The sequence below is a fragment of the Gymnoscopelus microlampas genome (genome assembly GCF_963454915.1).
Source record: "Gymnoscopelus microlampas genome assembly, chromosome: 13".
NCBI lineage: Eukaryota > Metazoa > Chordata > Actinopteri > Myctophiformes > Myctophidae > Gymnoscopelus > Gymnoscopelus microlampas.
The window spans coordinates 21,517,185-21,541,131 of record NC_139950.1 but is presented as its reverse complement, the minus strand read 5'-3'; the positions used below and the strand labels follow the sequence as shown (position 1 = coordinate 21,541,131).

At 41.3% G+C, this 23,947-nt stretch overlaps 1 protein-coding gene and 1 long non-coding RNA gene across 2 annotated transcripts in view; both read left to right on the top strand.

The window, feature by feature from the left end:
• Positions 1-23,947, top strand: part of inpp5a (inositol polyphosphate-5-phosphatase A) — a 176,284-nt gene that overhangs the window by 15,382 nt on the left and 136,955 nt on the right. The gene's annotated exons all lie outside the window — the stretch shown is intronic.
• Positions 15,614-19,799, top strand: LOC311058822. The gene is made up of 3 exons (XR_014602082.1): positions 15,614-15,657; positions 18,642-18,719; positions 19,625-19,799. It is a non-coding gene; the product is annotated as an uncharacterized lncRNA (long non-coding RNA).

Sequence of the window (23,947 nt, the reverse complement as noted above, 5' to 3'; positions counted from 1 at the left end):
AACAACATTTCCTTGTTTTACTATCCTCGTGGGATAGTTTTTCTTTCTTTCATTCCCTCCTCTACTTATGAACATGTCTTTATCCTTCCGCATAGCTTCATTCTTCACACACACACACACACACACACACACACACACACACACACACACACACACACACACACACACACACACACACACACACACACACACACACACACACACACACACACACACACACACACACACACACACACACACACACACACTCTCTCACACACTCACAGACAGACAGACAGACATCTTCCTTATTTTTGGACCACTGTGAGATGGATAAGTGAGCTCCATTGACTTGCTAAAGCGTGAGACCATAATGCGGGACAGTACATCTTTTCACAATAGACCTCTGTTTTGTAAGTTGGACTTGTCGGACAGAGAAGACGAAAGCCAAGCAGTGATTTTTAGAAGTCAGCCAGATCATAGATAATGGATAATGGGTTTTGCAACACACACACAGGCACACACTAACACACACGCTACCCACCCCCCCCCCCCCTGGCCATGTGCCCATAGCTTGCCAGAGGTCTGTCAGAGTGTCCAGCAGTCTGTGAGGCTCGCAGGGGCTGGCCTGCACAGAGATACCAGGCCACATACCAGGGTTGCTGGGCAGATGGTACACAGTACACTGACACTCTCTACCTTTGCAGCTTCGCTGCTTTTTTATTAGCCATTTTTGACCAGGTAGAGAATAGTTGCGATGGGAAGATGAGTGTTCACTGAACAGTAGTGCGGCGCCGGTGACCCATCTGCTAAGCTAAGGGTCATTACTCAATGCTTTTATTTCTGTTTTCTTTAGTTTCCCCGGGAAAGATGGAATCCGGACCGGAGCGGGGGTGGGGGGGATTCCTTGCTTAAGAAATTAAAGTCTCATGCTGCTATGAACTGCAGTACTTAGAAGTGGAAAAGGGTAGCATGGCATTGAGCTTTGTGAGATTAAATGTGGTTGTTAAAAAAAAGATTCCAGACTTATCGTACAATTAAAGTGAGCTGTAAAGCCGAGATAAGCAACATAGAACAGGGTTTTACAAGGTTTGGTCCTTAAAATATGTTAACGTTTTCTTTGTTTTATTGCTCTCAGCTCTCTAACTGGGCAATGTGGCTTGACACTTTGCAATTGCTTTCTCTTTATTTTGTAGAATTCAAACAGGTTTAACTTGTGAGTCAGATAGATAGCTATCTCAGCTAAACACAAACTACACACTACAAATATAAAATATAAAAATGCCTTAGCTATAAGTGACCATTGACAATAATGGTAGTGGTTTATATATAGTGATGTGTGCCTGGTTACATATGGCATACGGACACATGAAAACAATCTTCTGGTACACCAATGTTCTTATTGGACTGAGAAGTACTGTTGTTGCCAATAGTCTAGCCTCATTTCTTTCATTCTGTCCTGAATGTCAAGAGTATCCAGAAAGAACAGTACTTAGTAGAAGGCCTCTGTTTGTTCACTGGATCAGTGTCTGACTTTTATTACACTAGAGGTTCGGATACCTAGAGTTCGCACCTACGCCGCACCGCCGATCTGATCGATATGTCTGATTCACAGTGTCGGGGGCTTTGTAAAAGTTCCCATTGTACCCGTCTGTGTCCCCTTTGTGCCCATATATGGATTGGAGATTATGTATCTGCTTGTCTGTGTTCCTTTTATACCCATATATGGAGATCTCTGTATCTGTCAGTCCATTTCCTTTTATGCCCATATATGGAGATTCCTGATGTCATCAGTATGCCTATTTTGGCATGCCCATATATGGACATATCGGTCGGATTGGCAGTTCTTGACAGCCGCTCATCCGAATGACTCGACTGCGGGCATCGCACTCCCTCAAGTCCTTGCCGATGCGCGCACCGAGTTTTAAATCGGTCAGTCCCATGCAGTATATGCATTTGACCATTTATGGGCATAGTGGTCGGATCTGTGGCTCTGGACAATCTCCATATATGCCTATATATGGGCGTATTGGGTTTGTTTATGGTTATGTCTGAGTCATAGTGCTGTTGTCTTGCCTATATGGGCGTATCGGGTTTGTTTATGGTTATGTCAGAGTCTGTTGCCGCTGCCCTGCCTATATATGGGCGTATCATGTTTGCTTGTTTATGGCTATGTCCGTGTCATACTGACGTGGCCGAGGTCCCGTGGAATTTGCTGGGGAAACCTCAAGCTCCCGGAGAATGTATACTTCTGATTTTGGTGACCCCATGGCCTTTCCTCTAGCGCCACCCTAAGGCCAAATGACCATTTGCACACACCAAATCTAAAAAGCGATTGGGCATATTGCCATCTAACTTGCTGAGTGCCTTCATACTCCCTGGAGGAAGAATCCTAACCATATGAGTGGCCTTTCCTATAGCACCATCTTCAGACCAAAAAGTAAACTCCCAAGGATGGCTATGTGGATCGATTCAAACCACTTCAGTCGATAGGGTATAAGAAGGATGGTCTCTAGGGGGTGCTAGTAGGGCTAGTTTAGTTGTAAAACACTTGAAAAGACACGCGTGGCGTATAGCGAGCCATAATCCTTGGATTGTTATTGCTTGCAAGATGTTTGATGTCAGTAATGACAAAGTACATTTTGGCTACATGCACTGTAATTTGACATGCATAGCTGAAGAACATGATTTCAGTATGCACGAATGGCAGGCCGTGGCACATGATAAATCAGACGGAAATAAAGTAAATAAAAATGTGACAGAAAGATGCGCTGAAAGATAGTGATTGAATGAGGATAAGGTTGTGTGTGTTCTTATCTGATCGGCTACTGATGATGTAGTACAAGTGCTTGTTTTAAGGCACCCTTGAGAACATGGGTGGTTCCAGTTTTGGCATTGCCAATCCTGACATCCTCTGTCTACTCACCCTAGTGGTCTACCAGAAGCACTTTTTCAAGGAATCACCAAGCACTGTTTCATTCTCGATTTCTTTTTCTCGACATGAGGACATTTTGACAGAAACCGTACAAATTACCCCGGATTTACCATGGGAGGTTAATGTTAGGAATGTACACTGGCAGGCGGTACAGGAAGCAGTTGGTGTACAAATGTTTTGGAACAGCCGAAACAATCGCAACGGTGGAGATGGCCACTATTGTATCAGATCTAATGTCAAATGGACCCTGTCTTGTAGGGATGTGCGGGCCGACCCATAGCCCACAGGTTCTGCGGGTTGAACCGCGGGGTGGGCGGACGGGTTATAGATTATGATGCAATTATCGTGGGGCGGGCGGAGTGGGTCAACCCACGGAAGAAAAAAACCCCACCACAACACACCTCTCTCTCTCGCGTGCGCTCTCTCTCTCCCTCTGTTCCCCTCTCTCTCTCTGTTCCTCTCTCTCTGTTTCTCTCTCTCTTTCTCTCTCTCTCTCTCTCTCTCTCTCTCTCTCTCTCTCTCTCTCTCTCTCTCTCTCTCTCTCTCTCTCTCTCTCTCTCTCTCTCTCTCTCTCTCTCTCTCTCTCTCTCTCTCTCTCTCTCTCTCTCTCTCTCTCTCTCTCTCTCTCTCTCTCTCTCTCTCTCTCTCTCTCTCTCTCTCTCTCTCTCTCTCTCTCTCTCTCTCTCTCTCTCTCTCTCTCTCTCTCTCTCTCTCTCTCTCTCTAAAACAATTGAATGGACTTGCTTGTGTGTTGAAAAGCCGCCTTTTTTTAATGTATATCTAAAACAATTGAATGGACTTGCTTGTGTGTTGAAAAGCCGCCTTTTTTTAATGTATATTTTTTTGGGCGGGTTGCAGGACGGGCTGGGTCGTTGATTTATATTCATTTTTGCGGGACGGGTTGGGCTCCCGTGCGGGCCGGGGCGGGTTATGAAAAAACCTGACCCGCGCATCACTACTGTGTTGTGAGGTGTGTATCACGATTCCAAGACTACTATCACTGATACGCTTCCTATCACTACTTGTACAATCTCAGACAGCATGTCATCCCTGGCGTCTTCACATTTATGTTTACAAGAACTGGATGGTCATTGGTCAACTTGGACCTTTTATCTTGATGGACTCTGTAAATCTAATCAGTTGGGGTGGCGCTGTAATTGTAAATGGAACACGTTTAGCCAGACACTGATACGGTATGTCCTGGCAGGCTGTATCGTGGTATGGAAAGAAAAAAAAAACTCTGATACAGATAGGCTTCGAGATAGGCTCCTTTGGAATCCCCTCTTCAGAGGCAGACATACACGCACGCCCTTACTATGCACATACACAGTTGCATCATGTCCTGATAGAAAGGCGTGCAAGAGCCGGAGTTCCACCACTTGTACTGTTTGTTTATCCAGGAATGACGTGGAAGAGGCACTGCTCCGCTCGTGTGTGTGTGCGTGCGTGCGTGCGTGCGTGTGTGCGTGCGTGTGTGTGTGCGTGTGTGTGTGTGTGTGTGTGTGTGTGTGTGTGTGTGTGTATACACGCGTGCATGTGAAATGGCAGTGAAGGCTTGCTACTAGGCTGGTGAGCACCAACTTCTTCAGTATTAACCACTTAAACCCTACTGTATATACTTTGTTGACCAGGGTTCCCCTGAGATATATACTTGACTACGTCCTTTCCCCCCTCTTTAAGAATTCTCCGATCTAAATGCTCACTTGACGTGTTGTGAGCGTGTAGATCTCCCATTTTCAGCAAATGTTCACTGAATGTTAGCCTCTTACAACATGCCCAGAATAGAGTCCATGTGGGCAACATTTCATTCAATCAACTGTCTGTCTGATCCATTTAAAATAGTTTTGATTTGTATAAATGCATAATTGGAAACTTTTGAATGGGGCATAAGTGGTTAAATAAAATGATTTGTGTTGTATAAATGTTTTTGCTCTGTTCTTTGCACCTTTTGACTATCGGTCAACACATTGATAATTGGTTGGTCTAGGACTCTCCAGAATCAGGATCGGCATCAGAGCCAAGAATCTGATCACACTGACACTATCTCAAGAGACTACAGAAATGAACACAGATGTGTCCAGCTGCCCTCTAATACATTTACATACTGTGTGTGAGTGTGGGCGCAGGGTACACATACGTCAGGTGTGTGTGTATACCACATTTAATTTAATGCGACTGATTTCAATGGAGTTTATTTTGCTACTTGGGTTACATTACTCTTGTTAAACGTGTGTGTGTGTGTGTGTGTGTGTGTGTGTGTGTGTGTGTGTGTGTGTGTGTGGGCTGTGCATGTCTGCCAGTTTGTATGAGTTTTGCATCTGGGACGCAGAGATTAGACAGCACTTTGTCTCTCAATTCCTGTTTACGCGTCTCATGATGGCCAGTGTGCACTCCCCATCCTGTGTGTGTGTGTGTGTGTCTGTGCTTGTGTTCTTGCGGTGTGTTTTTCCCATTCCATTCTTGGTCTTTTTTTCCACATCTCTCCTCTGTTTGGGAGGTCACTGGAGGTTAATAAGGTTGCCGGGTAGATGTGGTTTGATCAGATCTGAATGGGAACAGATGAGTTAGCCAGATGGGAGGACCAGTGAACCCATTGAAGACCCACAGTCACTCGAAGGATGGACTGGATATCTGATGATATCTGTTAGTTACTTTTTGCATTGTTATTGTTTATTACATTTTAGCCTTTTTGTCATGCTGTGCACAGCAGCTGTTGTCTTCCTGATTGCCATTCACATCTATGGGAGCCCATCAATCAGCTGGATGCAGAAACATACTATTCTTGGATTAGCTCTTCTTGAATTGTCTCAGTGCCCTCAGACACATGACTCTCTAAACCACACATTCGATTAGATTATTGTTGTTGGTTGGGGGGTTGGTGCAATGTACTCGTGCAATGTACTCCTGCATTACTTTAAATAGGAGCCACATTGTTGGCTCTTAATCGTCTTAAGTTTTTAAGCTGAATTCACTGTCTCCATTGACTATATAATTCAATCTATAGGCCACTAATACCAAATAGAAAATGCATGGATCTTTGGACTGTGTTGTCGCTGAACTATGTTAGCTGTGTGTTACCTGTCTTAGTGTCTATATGACAATGTCTCCACTTGGAGCCTGATTGGTCTACAGCGTAGGCTACAACATCTGGTCACGGCGGAGGGAAGTGCGGTCCTTCTTTCCCTTCACTTTGTTATGCTGACATTTGTCTAGTGACCTACATGGTTACTAGGCTTCGACGGTTGTCTATTTTGGAACCGAGTTGTTACTCTTCAAAGTGTGACACACTTGGAAGTGTCCTAATAAGTGGAGGGTGGTCTCTCCACGGCGCTTTCTCAACTTCTGTAGTCTTTAATGTCGCCAGAGTTCATTGGAAAGTTATGAAATTTTGATTTGGAAATGATCAAAGTGCGTCAACATGTTTCACAAGAAGATGCATTGCGTATGAATGCGTAATATTTTATTTTGTGTCTCATTGTGGTTGAGGATATTCCTCATTTGCATAGACACCCAACCAACCAAGGCAGGGTTCAAATTTAGAGCAGCTGAAGTAGAGTAACTCCTAGACTCGACTCTCCTCCTGTCATGGGGCCACCTCCTTAGTTTGTTGAACTGTTATTATGTGCAAGGGGGAAGAACAAGGAAATGTCTAAAAATAGCCAGGGAGGGGAAGCTGAGGGAATGAAAGTGTGCAGGGATGGGCGAGATGGATGGATGAATGGAGGAGAAGAGAGAGTCCAATAACAGGGTCATGGGAAATGACCGTTTCATGTGGGTGCAGACGTTCGCGTCCCACCCTGCACATTACCAACAGTATTTCAAACCCCACATTTGAGAATCTGTAGTCCTTACCATCACATATTAGGCTTAAATGGTGATGTCTAAGGTGAAGATACTGTATCGTCACTGTCGGGTTTGTATGTACAAAATCCAATGTAGTTATTATGTAGTCACAAGCTCTTAACACAAATATTCTATATTAGAATTGGCTTAAGGGAGGACCGGCTGGCCGGCAGGCAGACCACGTTGTCACGCTCATGTCACTATACCTCAGCCATAACCATATAAGGAGTTCCCAATGCAGCTACGCCCAAATATGGAGTGTGTTGTCTAACCTCAATGTGTCGTCATGGCATCAGGCGCAAACACATCAGTCAGCTCCATTATGGGCACAAAAGGGACAAGGACTGACGGATACAGAGATCTCCATATATGGGAATATCTGTCGGATCGCTGGTGCGACTTAGGTGTGAGGGCCCCGAACTCTAGATGTGAGGTCCGCGTAGCTGCCCAAACCTCTAGTTTATGAAACCCACAGACAGACTTAAACACTTTCATCCTGGTGTCCCTATTGTGGGAATTTAATTATAGGCGTACATTTTAAATCGTCAAATATTCTCACTTTTTCAAACGTAGCATCACACAATGCACCACAATGCGACATATTGTGTGAGCTTGTAGATCGGCTACTTTGGCATGAAGTATCATACGAAATAGGGCATTCATTAATGAAAAAATCACACCCTGTGTGAAGGAAGCGGTGCCTTTGGGGCGGGGCTTAACTCATTTCAGTTCGTCCCTATTGGTCGTCTGAGTCCACTTACCAAATTTGTACTTGGTAGCATGCTGCAAACAGGAATAATGGCTGTTTAAAGCCCAGCCAATGGGCAGACAGAGGGGGCGGGGCTTAAGTAATTACAGTGCGTCCCTATTTGTGCTTTTAGTCCATGTACAAAATTTGTACTCTGTAGCATGCTGCGAACTTGAGTTATGGCAGTTTAAAGGCCAGCCAATGGGAAGACAGAGGGGGCGGGGCTTCAGCAATTAATGCTCGTCCCTATTGGTGGTCTAAGTCCACATACCAAATTTGGACTTGGTGGCATGCTGCAAACTGGAGTTATAGCTGTTTAAAATCCCGTGCTCATCCCGTGCTCATACGGGCGGACGGACATAACATACGCTGGGGGTCCCTGGAACCCTGGGGCGGGGCTTCAGCAATTCATGCTCGTCCCTATTGGTGGTCTAAGTTCACATACCAAATTTGGACTTGGTGGCATGCTGCACACTGGAGTTATAGCTGTTTAAAATCCCGTGCTCATCCCGTGCTCGGACATACTGTAACATACGCTGGGGGTCCCTGGACCCCTCTTTGATAACCAGTGGTACGTGTGGGCAATGAGAGGAGAGATGGCATAGGCAGTGTCCACGTCTGTGTGTTTGTGTGTGTGTGTGTGTGTGTGTGTGCGCGTGTGTTTGTATGTGTTTCTATTTTGCCGTGCTCATCCCAGGCTCATACGACGGACGGACGGACGGACGGACGGACGGACATACGGACAAAGTCAAGCTTAGAGCGGTTGGCACCGCTAAAAACATAAAACAAATGAAATGTGGTTTCTTCCTGACAACGGTGGTATCTGAGAACATGCCTAGAAATCACAGTTAACACTAAAATAACGACCTCATCCCTAATAACATTCCAGGTGTAATTAGGATGAAGTCATAAGTGCCCTACTTCCTTGTTAACAGCCACCTACTTGGCCAGGGGACCTAATGACGTTTTATTGACTATGAATACTATAACCAGCACACCTTCATATTGAAACAAATGTCTTATGTAGGGCCCCATGGCTTGACCACTTCCTTTATTTCTGTGTGTAAAACGTACTAACTTGCGTTCTCACGGTTTTACACTTAATTTAACATGGACAAAATGCATAAGGACGACATTGCTAACACCATGACAGATGAACAGAAATACATTCTGTAGATGATTGCGCTTGATTAAACCACAGCTATACTAATGGGATCTAAATTTACATAGAACCCATTACTCATGCTGTTACCCCATTTCAACAGGAGGCTAACCTACCCTAGCCTCGGAAACCCATGCCTTTTTTTTTGTTTCAAAAGAAAAAAAGCCTGGGAGAACCTTGCAGGAACGCTGGTCTTAGGACCTTGTTATCTCCTAACCAATCAGAGTGCTCCAAACCCAGGCGCTGGAATCCAGTGCCTGGGTTTGGCTCCGCCCTTCAAGACCATCGATTGGGCTCGTTCTTTCAGTCTAAACCTACCCTGACCAGGGACGAACTGTGTCCAAAAAGTAGTTCTCTTCTTATTGAAAATAGTATAGTTCAGTCTCTTAACAGAAACACTACTCGTACAGTAATTAGTATAAACAGTTAAGTAAATCAAACCTGCCATCTATCAAAAACTAGACAAACACTACTTAGACAAATACTAGTTGGGGTTCTGTTGTCATTGAGCAGTTCAAGATGTTGCTTCTCTTGCAGTCCGTTACTGGATGACATGCCAATGCGATCCGACAAATTTTAACTACTTTTTTTGCTGAATGGTGTTATTTCACTAACAAGAGTTTCACTTTGTTGATGGATGAGGCTCATTGAAATACATGGGGAGACACAAGTAGTTTTCTGCCTAGCAAATCTCAATGCGAACGGACCCTTAGCATCTGTCTACAACTAGCGTGCGCGCGACAGTACAGTAGTAGTGGTGCCCAACTTCTTGGGTCTGGCCCAGGTCCTTAGCTTACCACTAAGGGATGTTCTGGTGGTTTGGAAGCATAAATCTTCCACGCTTTGTGTGGCTGAGGTCAGGAGTCTGGGCCCTGTGTTGTGGAAACCCAGAGCTCTCTACTCTGTTTATTTTGGGAGTCCAGTTCTCTGGCACATTATGAAGGTCAGTGCCTCAGGGAGCCGTTATGAGAGAGGGCTACTTGGCAGGTTTAGTCTCGATTCGAACATATTTTCGACATAGATAGCCTGATTCGTTTTCTTGAGGGTGGTGTTTGAGGTGGGGCGGAGTGTTTTTTTTTTCTCGTTTGTCCCATTTTGGGATTGTTAGATGAACTGTGATGGATTTAACTTTTTTTTTTTACTTGGTCATCATGTTGATTTTTCTGCTCCACATAGTAACGCGTTGACAGAAATAATTGTATGGGAGAGGATGGGCTCATATAAGACCTTGTTAATGGGGTCCTGGTGGAAATCCAAGCTGACCCTCTGCTGCCGCTGACCTCACTTTCTTTTTCGCTCACTTTTTTTTCCCCTCCTGTCCTCCCACTTTCCGTCCCTCTTTTTCTTTCCATCTCTTTCTATCTCTCTCTCTCTCTCTCTCTCTCACACCAACTCCCTGTGCAGGAAGAGCCCAATTATAGAGATATCAGGCCCATGCAGAAAATGTGATAGCCTGTGAAATGTCTTGGGCGTCACACAGAGACAGTGTTTGTCCTGCACCAGTGCAAACAGGATGCTGTGTGCAGGAGAGTGCCGTGAGATAAGAGTGGACTACGGCAAGAGGGGAAAGAGACACAAAAATAAAGGGAACTGAGGGGGCAAAGGACATCGGACAACTATGAGAGCGAAAGAAAGAGATGGAGACAATGTAATGTAATGTACGATTGTATAGATTAAGGCATAGTGACAGCGGTTATTTAAGGACATCAGTGCGAAGATATAATAAGGGTACAACCCAAGGCCCTCATTCATCATTCTTAGAACATTTTCAAAGAACATTTTCTAAATTCACTTCCTACGTACAACTTTTAGAATGTTCGCCACTACAAGATAAGTTATCCCTAAAATATATGCACAACCTCTCGCATACCTGTAATCATTTGTCTTTGTAAATCCCACACATTCTAAACCACCGTGCTAATGCCCAGTCAGCGACTCTCATTTAAATGAAAAAATGCCCCCAAATAACCTATTATGGTATCAGACCTTTCCTGCTGCAGGATTTGTTATAGTGGCCAGGGCTGGATTTCGGAACGGGCCTACTGGGCCCATGCCCAGGGGCCCAAGAGCTCAGGGGCTCTGCATGAAGTTGCTGTTATTAGCATTTCTTCTTACTGTACATAGTTAAAGGGATTAGTCATTCATGTCAATAACAGAGCCTCAAAAGTCCTAGTGAGAAAAATAGTCTAAAAACATTCACCTTGAACATGTTCTTGTAACAAGAAAGAAACCATCATTTTTGAAGTGAGTGAGTTTAATTGAGGGTCAAACTTTACACCAAGACTTCTGACAATGTTGGAGAACGCTCATGAGAGAGGGCTTGTAAACGTCCGTGCCCAAGGGCGTCTTGTATCATAATCTGCCTATCTGAACCTCACTTACTCAACCTTACTGTCAACCAAACCTTTCCTATTTTTCTGTTGTTTTTTTGTTTGTGTATTGAACTTGAAATGCCTCAAAAATGGCTGCAAAAAGAAGCAACACAAACTTCTTATATTGAGAAAGCTTCAAACATTTCTTCAGCTGAAAGCTTACAAATTTAAAGCAGATGGGCTTTATTATGCTCCCTGTTTGAATCAGATGCTCTGACAGGACCCTGAAAGTGCTTAAAATTTGCAAATATACAAATTCCTAAGTATAGGTACAACATTATGTATCCTACTTTGCTTGGAGACAATTACACAGATTTATGTTTGTGTGCAACATTTCATGAATGAGGGCCCAGGGAGGTAGATCGGTTGACAATTTATGGTAAGATGTTATTCGTTCAATATCGAGAAATATATCATTGCGGGAAATTGAATCTCGGAAATAATATACAATGACAAATTGGTCAAATAAAATGTGTTATAGGGGATAAAAATCAAAAGGGACAAAATTACCTTCTTTAAAAATTACTTGTTTTAGTTTTTTGTTTAGTATTTCTAAACATTTTGTTAAGGTTGTTGCCTTTTTTGATAATGTACTGTATATCTAAATTTTTGCACAAAGCTTTGCAATTATTCAGACCAGTGTTATAAGACAATGCCATGGTGATACTTGTTCTGCAGGAAGTTAAAGGGTTTTTCTTTGCCACCTTGAGGGAAATGCAGTGAATACTAACAGACATTGTAACGTCTCTCTGGTCTCTTCCTCCTAACCATATCCTGTCGTTTCCTTGCCTGTCCCTCATGAAAAACTGCTACTGAATTACTACACAAAAGCTACTTGTGTAGTAGTGGCTGTATAGTCACCTGTAGCAATTGTGTAGTAAATCTGTAATTTATTCACTATTCACAATACATCAGTAGAGTTTCTTAGTGAAACAGTAGTGTTCCCAGTAGTAATCAAGCCGAGTAGTGAAAAAGCTGTTAGAACATTACTGCTTTACTACAAGGGCATTTAAATAGAGATTGTGTAGAGATTTTACTACTGGCTTGTGTAGTGAATATGCAGTAACTACTATACAGAATCACTACAAATATTTAAAAAAGTGATCAAGTAGAGTTTTTACTACCTGCTAGTGTAGTGCATGTGTAGTAACAACACTACAGAATCCACTACAGTAGCCGAGTAGTGAAAAAGCTGTTAAAACATTACTGCTTTACTACAAGGGCATTCAAATAGTGATTATGTAGAGTTTTTACTACTAGGTTGTGTAGTGAATGTGTAGTAAAAACACTATATAATACTCTACAGAAGCTGAGTAGTGAAAAAGCTGTTAAACATTACTGCTTTACTACAAGGGCATTCAAATAGTGATTATGTAGAGTTTTTACTACTTGATTGTGTAGTGAAGATATAGTAAAAACACGACAATCCTCTACAGAAGTCGAGTAGTGAAAAAGCTATTAAAACATTACTGCTTTACTACGAAGCCATGTAATTGATCAAGTAGAGTTCTTACTCTACTTGATCTGGTCTTTGCTGGTCAAATGGGTGGACTGCCCAGCAAAGACCAGCTTACCAGCTAGACTTAGCTGGTCAGATGGCTGGACACTGGACAGACCAGCAAAGACCAGCTCAGCAGCTGGTCAGGTTTGGTTAGATCAGTGGTTCTCAACATGTGGATCGGGACTCCCAGGGGGGTCCCCACATGATTTGGGGGTGGTCCCCAGATGACAGTGAAGTGACAATTTAAGGACCTTTAAGACCTTTTTAATACCTAAAAAAACAAAACACCATTACTCCATCAAAAGTAACAAACTATAATATAAAAATGGTCAAACATTGGCCAAATTGTCTAACAATAATAATAATATAAGAAAACTTTTTGAAAATAGCATCTACAAGCTCACAACACCTTCCTTGCGAGGCGTTGTGAGCTTGAAGATCTGCTATTTTCACAATAGAGTCAAACTAAACGTAAATGCATCAACTCCTACATTCCAAGTGCTTATCAGGGTGGGGGGTCCCCAGCTCAAATATGATTATTTTGGGACGTCGCGGCCTGAAAGGGTTGAGAACCACAGGGTTAGATCACTGTTTCCCAAACAGTGGGTCGGGGCCCATTTGTGGGTCATGGACACATCACAAGGAAAGATCCCTTCAATTGTTTGTTTCTTACAAAAATATATTACTATATATTATTTCAAAACATTTCCCACCCAAAAATCGAAAATCTTCATCAATAAAAAAATAAATAAATACAAAATCTAAGAATCACACATCATACCTGCCATTAGACTGTGAGGTTTTTCTTCTGTTACAATACCCCCCCCCCCCCAGTATATACAGTATACAGTAGGCCTATACAGTATATTTTATTTTATTTTATTTTATTTTACATTTCTTGTCCTTTTCTTGTGATGTGACATAGATAATATATTTATTTTATCGCAATTGGCAAATAATGCTAGTTTGATTCTAAATAACACTTTTTATTGCTATGGTTACCAAAATGAACAGATCTACAGATCTACATCTTGTCGCAATTCGATGAGTTGTGAGCTTGTACATCTATTCTTTTTTCTTTTTTTTTACAGAGAAGTGCATTATGGGCCCTGAGCAGTGTTGCCATATCTGCTTATTATAAGCGACTTTGGGCTTGTTTTTCTGTAAAGTTGCTTCAATTGCTTGTAAATATTAGTGAAAGATTTCACTTCTTTTTGATAGTAGAAATAGCAGATCTACAAGCCCACAAAATGCATTGCAAATGCGACGCACTGTGAGCTTGTAGATCGGCTATTTTAAAATCTGCAAATGTCGCTTCTTTTGGGCTTAATTGTTTTCACAGACCTGGCTGCTTATTTCACTCACAAAATCTGGCAACAATGTCTCAGCATGCTCGCGACTGCGCGGGGAGAATGAATGTTGTCTCGAGCCTGCAGCACTTAAATAGAAAGTTAGATAAATTGCGTTGCTTTGGATTCATCAAAAATAATTATAAACCGGCTTCAGAGAAGATAAAAGGATGAAGAAGAAGCGGCGGACATTTTAGGTGAGTGTTGACACACAGAAATACTGTTTGTGTAGGCTTTTTAGCCTACTATTACTGTATTGATAATAAGTGCGTAGGCTGATGTTTTTGAAGTCAATGACCCAACTCTACACATTGTTTATTTTATTATTTAAATTGTCTTGATAACGGGATTATGACTAATTTATTAATTTAAAGAGAACTCTCAGCTGAGAAGCAGTATGCTGCTCTTTGACAGTAAGTTCAAGTTATTTTAGCAATGCAGATTTTCAACAATAGTTCAACTCTTGAGAGCGTAAAATGAAACGTATCATTTTAGCATCTTAAGAGTTAAAAGGTATATAAGGGTCCATTAGTTTACCATAACCTTTCATTCACGGTACCCCTGAATTACACTGTTACATTTTTAGGATCTTGTATCATTTTACTCTACGTAAATATCCCCATCTTTCCACAGCATGAAATGTCCATCAGTTTGCAGCAGTACTGACTGCAAATAAATGTATACTTGACGTTCAACCACTTGAACCTTAGCATCCCTATTCTGGGGGAACATTCCCCAAAAAAGCCGATTTACAAGCTCACAATGTGACGCGTTGTGAGCTTGTAGATCTCGTGATCTGGTGTAGATGTCATCAGGTATTTTACTGAGCATTTAGGATCTAAGGTTAAACTTACAGAAGTGATATATATTGTTGAATTCCAAATATTCAGAAATGATTCTGATTTAAATTACATGATTTGTTTTTGTACATCTTTACAGATCTCCCAGAACTTCTGAGCCGAGTTGAAGCTCTCTCGGGGGCTTTAGACACAGGGGTCACCCTGAGGCCCTGTCAAAAGCTGCACAAAAAGAGGTAGTTGTTACACAATATTATATTTACTTATTTATTTCAAGAACCCCCAATTTGATAGAAAATGTCCTAATCTACGTGGTCTAAAGCCAGTATTAATTTGACTGTTTTTGTCACGTGCCACTTCTCAGCTATCCAGCTCTAACCTTAGACATTTGTCAGTGTTGTCGATAACTACTATAACTTCTACCACTTTTTTTGGTCACATGATTGGATACTGGATTCTGATTGACTTAAAAAAAAAGTTGTGGGCTAACAACCCTCTGTTTTTTTCCCCGCCCACTTTTGTGTTGCAAGGAGACATTCTGATTGGCTTATAGCAGTCACATGGGCAAGCCTACCCTACCATGCTGAGTGTATTCTGAAACAATTAAGGATTGTAACTCAATAGCCTTGCATGTTTTCTTTCATTTATATGGTCGAAGTGGTAGAAAAGCAATTTACCACTCGAGGGTCGTGTGTTATGGTCTGATAAAGCCACTGTTTCTGGGTTGTTTTGCACTCGCATAACCCACTCTCTCTCGTGGTAAATAGCTTACTACTACTAGTAATATTCAATAATTTCTGAAGTTATTCTGTACACGGTTCTGTTTCTTTTTCAGACTGACATTGGAGGAGGGGTTCTTGTGCCAGAGCACTCCCTCCGGTACATCGACCACTCCAAGCACTCAGCCTTAACAAACGGTCTCCTGACCCTCCTGTTCAGCAGAACTGAACTAGCACAATGCAGCATCACAGGTAGGGGTGTGCTCAATGGTCTCAATGGTTCATTTATATAGCGCCTTTAATCCAAGGCGCTTTACAAATATTGCATTACATTTACCCATTCACACACGCATCCATACACCAATGGCGGAGGAAACCATGCAAGGCACCAACCTGCTCACTGGGAGCAACCAGGGGTTCAGAGTCTTGCTCAAGGACTCTTCGACACTAACTCTGGGGGAGCCCGGGATTGGTTTAATGCCTTTATTGATACGACAGCATACTGACAGGAAACTGGTAGAGAGAGAGACAAAGGTCGCCCGGATCGGGAGTCGAACCGGCGACATCAGAGACATTTGTGATATGCGCAGTAGGCCAGCGGGAGCCCACAAAATGACCTTTTCTATTGATTATTCATGCCACAGAGAATTGAGTTCAATAATTACGGGGCCAGAGCTCTGCTCTGGAACCGTATTGTTATTGGCAGTATTCGGTCACTTCTGCCACTTTTCGCAGTTCTGGCTGAACCGTGCTGTCGCTTTTTACGAAACTCGGCCATATGGTAGATGGTCATGAAAAACGATCAAAAAATAATTCTCACAATCTTTCGTCCAAAGGTGGCGCTATAGCACTCAATTGAAAATGCCAACTTTGAACAGGTACAACTCATGCCCTGTTAGACCTACAGCCATGAAACTTGGATACACATATGCGTCTCCTCATGCTGAACAACTTTCACACTCTGACTTTTGACCTCTGACCTTTAGATCTCCCACCATTTTGAATTATATGAAAAACAGTCATTGGCTCCTAACTTCTGCATTTTTTCACTTATGGAAAATCCGTTGGAAATTTTTGTAGGCAGTGGTCCAAAGTTCAAGTGCTAAACGTTTCGTGCAGATTGCTCAAAAATCCCAGGAGGAGATAGATTTTAACTATTACAGTTTTATGAAAATTATTCATCTGTGCCTAAAACATACATGCAGACTCACATTTCTTTGAAACTTTGCAGAAATGTACAGGGTCATTCCAAATATCACTGAAACCAATCTTACTCCAATTGGCCAAAAGGGGGCGCTATAGCAATTTTTGAAAAGGCAGACTTTAAACAGGCATAAGTCATGCCTCGTTTGGCCGAAAGTCGTGAAACTTGCTTACACATGTGCCTTGACTCATGAGGAACACACGTATTGATTTGACCATTAAGCTCCGCCCTTAGATTTTCCGCAATTTTGAGCAGTTTGAAAAATACTTGTTTTTGCCAGTTCTGGCTTAACCGTGCATACGCTTTTTAAGAAACTCGGCCATATGGTAGATGCTCATGAAAAACTACCAAGAAATAATTCTCACACTCATTCGTCAAAGGGTGGCGCTATAGCACTCAATTGAAAGTGCCAACTTTGAACAGGTACAACTCATGCCCTGTTTGACCTACAACCATGAAACTTCGATACACACATGCGTCTCTTCATGCCCGACAACTTTCGTGGTCTGACTTTTGACCTCTGACCTTTAGATCGCCCACCATTTTGAATTATATGAAAAACAGTCATTGGCTCCTAACTTCTGCATTTTTTCACTTATGGAAAATCCGTTGGAAATTTTTGTAGGCAGAGGTCCAAAGTTCAAGTGTTAAACGTTTCGTGCAGATTGCTCAAAAATCCCAGGAGGATATAGATTTTAACTATTACAGTTTTATGAAAATTATTCATCTGTGCCTAAAACATACATGCAGACTCACATTTCTTTGAAACTTTGCAGAAATGTACAGGGTCATTCCAAATATCACTGAAACCAATCTTACTCCAATTGGCCAAAAGGGGGCGCTATAGCAATTTTTTGAAAAGGCAGACTTTAAACAGGCATAAGTCATGCCTCGTTTGGCCGAAAGTCGTGAAACTTGCTTACACATGTGCCTTGACTCATGAGGAACACACGTATCAGTTTGACCATTAAGCTCCGCCCTTAGATTTTCCGCAATTTTGAGCAGTTTGAAAAACACTTAAACCCAGGATTTTCAGCTATTTGCGTGAAACTGTATCATCTGTGTGATCTCCTTTTTCACAGTTACTTGTCTGTTGGGCCAATGGCGTCTCACTTAAATGAATGCCTCACAATCTCAAGGTCGCCAGTTCAAGCCTCACTTGATGCAGACTTAATTTAAGTTGAATTGCAAACAAAATGACTGTATCAATGAATACATGTGCAAATGGTAAAGATAACCTGAAATGCTTATTTGAGAGTACGTTTTTTCAACGTATGACATACTTCATTCTGAAAATAGCTGATCTACAATCTCACAACTTTTCATGGTTTGTGAGCTTGTAGATCGGCTACTTTCACTAGTTTTGGTTCTGAGGAGATGTACAATTTCTTCATTGGTAAATGGTTTGTGAACGAGTGATCTTGGTGTTAGTGAAACAGGGGCTTGGTTCATGAAAGAAGGCAAGAGTTTATGATCTTCAACAGACAATATCAGCCTGGACAAAGCTATAGCACTATAGGTAGTGTTGCAGCCTATTAGTCTGAAGGTTGAGAGTTCAAATCCTGTTAATGGCAGTAGGTTGAGATGTCCAATCAAACCATTATGTTTCCATCTCTCTCTCTCATCAATCTATTGTTTCCATGTCACTCTCTCTCTCTTCAATCTATTCCGTTTCCATGTCTCTCTCTCTCTCTCTATTCACTGGCCCCGTATTATCGCTGCTTGCAGCTATATTATGTTCTTGTATTTGTCGCATGTCTAAAACAATAATTTGACTTCAATTCTGGATGGGGACTATGTAATTAATACACTTTAGTGGAAATTATCTATTAGCAGCATATATCTCATTCCTATACTGAGTCGGCCTGTGTGTATAATTAGTAATCATAATACAATTAATCATTGTATGCCAATCATAATGATGATCATCCTAAAATAATAGCAAAAGTGATTGTGATAATTATGGTTATCCTGATAATTAGCTGAAAATGGTGATACAATGTTTGTCCATATTGCCCACCCCTAATTACAGGAAAGAAGTGCAACATCCAGAAAGACGTTGCCACCCCGAAGCCCATGCTTGACCCGCGGAAGCTTCAAGCTGTTGTTGGTGAGATTTTAAATGATTGTTTCTTGCTTCATGACCTGAAATGTTAACATTTGACACAACTTTAGGTCGACAGTCAAGGGTCTGTCGTGATGTCCCTCCCACCCGGAAGGATATAGAGACACAGGGCGAGAGCACACAGTAGGATGGTTTTAAAAATCTTTGGGATCATAATGACTCTACATTAGAGGCATATCTATTGGGGCTGTCGCATTAATCGCATACCGCAATATTTCTGTTTCAAACCGCAATGGGGAGATATACCACACAAACCACGGCTCACACGAAATGGTCACAAAGCATTACAAAAGCATACACAGCAATGAAGACTAAGTGAACATTAAAATACAGTAAAAACTCATCTCTGCTGTGCTATTTAAAAAGCAACACTGTAAAGCTTATTCATTGTAGGTTATTTATATATAGTAATTCAAGTGTAAAATTGCTGTTAACCACCTGAACTCCATATTGTTGAGCGAAGTCCCTCAGAGCTCTATACTAGTGTATGTTCTGTCTTATATTATTGTGGGGAAAGCTTTTTGCTGAAAATAGCCGCTTGGCAAGCTTACAACGCTTTAAACACATTTGCCTTCCCCACAAAAAGGATGAGGTTAGAAAAGGGTGGGGTGGGCCATTGCAATTTTTGTCGCATACCGTACTTCTGAGACACTTAATCACACCACGGTTAAAATTGTGTCATCGGGACAGCCCTAATATCTATGTCTTATGGATCATACCCTCGGAGCCCAAACAATCCTAACCTGACAAAGGTGGGTGTGTTCCAGCGGTTGTTATCTCTCCCATTGGTCATTGAATGGCACTACTGGGCGATGATGGTTCAGCATTGCTCTAGTCTGTTACCCAGAATTCAATTTTAATCATTAATCTGTTTTCTCTCCCTCATACAGCCTACGTGATGGAGAAATGCGGCGTTCCCAAAAAGAAAGTTCTTAAGGTGGTGACAGCAAAGCTTAACTACGAGGACAAGGTAGGGAAGCCAAAACGTCCCAAGAAGACCGGTGGGCCAAAAAAGAAGACATCACAGAAGACTGACCCTTCACCTCCAAATATACGTAATGAAGTCTAGACCTTAGCTGAAAAAAAATAAAAGATAATCAGATCTGGGCCACATCCAGATTGGAATACAAACGGTATTAACATCACGTGACCATTAAAACCAATCGGATTCCAATCTGGATGTGGCCCAGATCTGATTCAGACTGAGCTTGGCTGCCACTGTAAATGGGGTCCCCGTTTTTTTTAATTTTATATATGTATATGTATTGTTTTTATTTATATTGTTGTTCAAGGGCAAGCATCTTGTGTTTTTTTTTGGTGTATTTTTGAGAAGCGGTCTTGCAACAGCTTCGGCAGTACAAATAAGGTTGAAAACTTTGGAAATCAGTTTTTTACCCGTGATGGGATTTGTCCACTCAAAACCATCTTTAGCCAGTTTAGTACATTCAGCAATGTATGGAGCTAAGAAAGTTTCCATTTTTGGCTTACTCGGTCCAAACCAAAGGGCTGTCACCATTATATGTTGTTTCCGCAGTTTGGGCGGCAGCTCAATTAGTTGTGTTTGTAAAGGCCAAATAGAGTATTTGGACGAACGAAAAACTGGGACACCATCACAAGTCCAAATGACAGACAAAGAATCGTTATCAAGTTTCCCCTCAGAACAATTCTGTGTGTTAATTGTATTGATATTGTTTTTATTTATATTGTTGTTGTTCAAGGGCATGCCTTAGGCCCCATTTACACCGGTAATCAGATCTTGGCCACATCCAGATTGGAATCCGAACGGTATTAACATCACGTGACCATTAAAACCAATCGGATTCCAATCTGGATGTGGCCCAGATCTGATTCAGACTGAATTTGGCCGCCACTGTAAATGGGGTCGCTGTCCTAGTGAAAGTGAGTGCCTGTCTGTGCTCAGGTTGAGTCAGACCTATTATTCACTCCAAACCTGATAAGAAATTAATGCACACTGGCTACAGTGCTCCTTTTATTCCTCTTTTGTTAAACATACAGCCTGGATAATCTGATCAGATCTGGACCACATCCAGATTGGAATCCGAACGGTATTAACATCACGTGACCATTAAAACCAATCGGATTCCAATCTGGATGTGGCCCAGATCTGATTCAAACTGAACTTGGCTGCCACTGTAAATGGAGTCCAACTACAGCAATGAATGTACTGCCAGACAGATAATATATTTTGTATTGATATTTGTATTGTTATTGTTGTTATTGTTATATAAATGTTATATAATTGTTATAATTGATTGATTTCATGTCCCCTCGAATAACTGAACCTGAGCATGATTCTGAATTGATAAATGGTAATGTAACCAGTTTCATCATCAGAAATTGCTGATATGCAGTGGTCAAGTAATGAGTAGATGTTGTCATTACTTAATAGTAAGGCAGAAGTAATTGAATGACAATTGTGTAGAGCTTTAAAAGTTACCCAAAAGGGTTTAAGTAGTAACAAAAAGTAATTTGTTAGTGATCAGTAGTGATAAAACACTACATGAACACTACACACAAGGATGGAGTGACTCAATAGGGATTGTGAAGAGATACAGCGGTAAATGTGTAAGCATTCTGTAGACTTTCAGAAGTAATTCAAAAGGGTTTGTTTAATAGTAAGACAGAAGTAATTGAATGATAATTCTGTAATGTTTTAAAAGGGATTCAAAAGGGTTTGTGTAGAAACAAAGTAATTCATTAGTGATCAGTAGTGATAGAACACTACATAACACTACACACAAAGATGGAGTGATTCAGTAGGGATTTTGAAGAGAAACAGGGGTAAATGTGTAAGCATTCTATAGAGTTTTAGAAGTAATCCAAAAGGGCTTGTTTAATAGTAAGACAGAAGTAATTGAATGATGATTCTGTAATGTTTTAAAAGTGATTCAAAAGGGTTTGTGTAGAAACAAAAAGTAGTTCATTAGTGATCAGTAGTGATAGAACACTACATAACACTACACACAAACATGGAGTGATTCAGTAGGGATTGTTAAGAGAAACAGCGGTAAATGTGTAAGCATTCTGTAGAATTTCAGAGGTAATTCAAAAGGGTTTGTTTAATAGTAAGACAGTAGTAACTGAATGATAATTGTGTAATGTTTAAAAAGTGAATCAAAAGGGTTTGTGTAGGAACACAAAGTAATTCATTAGTGATCAGTAGTGATAAAATACTACATGAATATTTTCCATAGGGATTGTGTAGAGCTGCAGCAGTAATTCAACAATGAATGTGTAGTGATTGTATAGTTCTTTCCAAAAAGCCTATAGTGAGGCTGAAGTAATTAAGTAGCAGCCAGACAGTGATTTGAATAGTAATTATGTAGTAATTATCAGTAGTGATTAAGTACTGAAACGGGACATTTCTCCACATTTTACTATTGAAATCACTACATAAATCACTACTAATCGCAATAGCAATTGAGTAATGAAATGGTAGTTTTTGTGTAGACATTTTGTAGTAGTTATGAGTAGTGATTCAATAGTGTTTTTTCACGAGGGGTCACTCATGTAATTTAAACGGTCTAGTGTCTACATACCCGGAAATCAAGTTGATTTGTGTGATGCTTCTGTCTGTCTACCCATCCCCCTTTTGTGATGCTTGCTTGTTTGTGATTGGTCAGGGGCTAAATTCATATTTAATGGAACAGGATTTACAAACCTTGCCAGATCAGTAATCTTGTGTACAGAGATATCTTTGCTTTTTTCTTTTTTTTTAGGCTGATTCTCAAATTTATCTGGATTTTGCCACTAGACATCTGAGACTACAAGTCCTTGATCTTGACCAAGAATGAGATGAGTCATTGATAATTTACAGAGATGATCTGCGGTTTCTCAGAAAACTATCTGCTGCTATCACAAGCAAACAAACTATCACAAGCTGGAGCCTTTAACCACATTCAACCTGGCTTTCCCTGTGAGCATAACATAGGTACATTTAAAAAATGGTAAAAATGGCACATCTACAAGCTCACAATGCATCACATCGTGGCAGACTGTGCCAGACTGTCATATGACAAAGTCAGGGGTTAACCACATGAACCCTAGCATGCTTATTCTGGCCAACAGGCAAAAAACAAACAGAAAATAGCAGGTCTACAAGCTGAACCTGCCACGATGCACCGCATTGTGAGCATGAGGGGAGCAAGTATAGTATACATACACAAACCGTTAATCTAATATGATTTGATCATGGTCATATTTGTTCACGACTGCAGTGCACCTGCACAACATATCAATGTACTGAAAGGATATGACAGTGCTTGTAACCAATGGGGGATGGGGTGGTTTGATTATAGTCAACCAATAATTGCGGTTTGTGAGGTTGCATGAGAATATATTGGCGGAACATGTTTTTGCTGCAGAATCACTCACTATGTCCAATAAATGCATATGGATTTTTACGGGTGACTGTGCTGTAGAGATCCATTTTTATAGTTTAAAGCAGTGGTTCTCAAAGTGGGGTCCAGAGACCCCCAGGGGTCCTTGGGGGGGTGTTCCAGGGGGTCCCCATCAAAATGAGTTATAATAGCATAACAATCATTTTAACCACTTTAATAATAATAATGGCTTGAATTTATATAGCGCCTTTCTTAAACCCAAGGACGCTTTACATGAAAAAACGATGAACAACCAAACAAACTTCAACCGTATATACATCAGATATTTGAAAATAGAAGATCTACAAGCTCACAACGCGCCACATCGCGGTGCGTTGAGAGCTTGTAGATATGCTATTATCAAAAGATTGTGAAGATTTTGTTTACAAATTTGGAACATTTTAACGACAACATTTTCTGGACAAAATCTTTTAGATGGGAGTCTGCGGGCAAATACTTTTTGTAATTGTAAAATTGTAATTAATTAATTTGGGGGTCCTTCACATGAAAAGGTTTGAGAACCATTTGATATTAATCATCTCATACAATACTGACTATTCGTTCAAGGACGGCGGAACCTCAGCCTGAACACACAATAATCTCTCCTCATCAAATATGGCTGTGATGGAGCCTCTGGAGACGCAACACATCCATGTGACTGCTCAGAGCAAGAGAAAGTGGAACAGGCTTTTCATGTTGAAGCTGTTAAGGCCTAATTCTCTCTCTCCCTTCCTGAATTATGAATGCATTTAGTCTCTGTCGGGGTGGAAACCTCGTATGTCCAAAACTGTTACATTTAAGGATTCAAATACA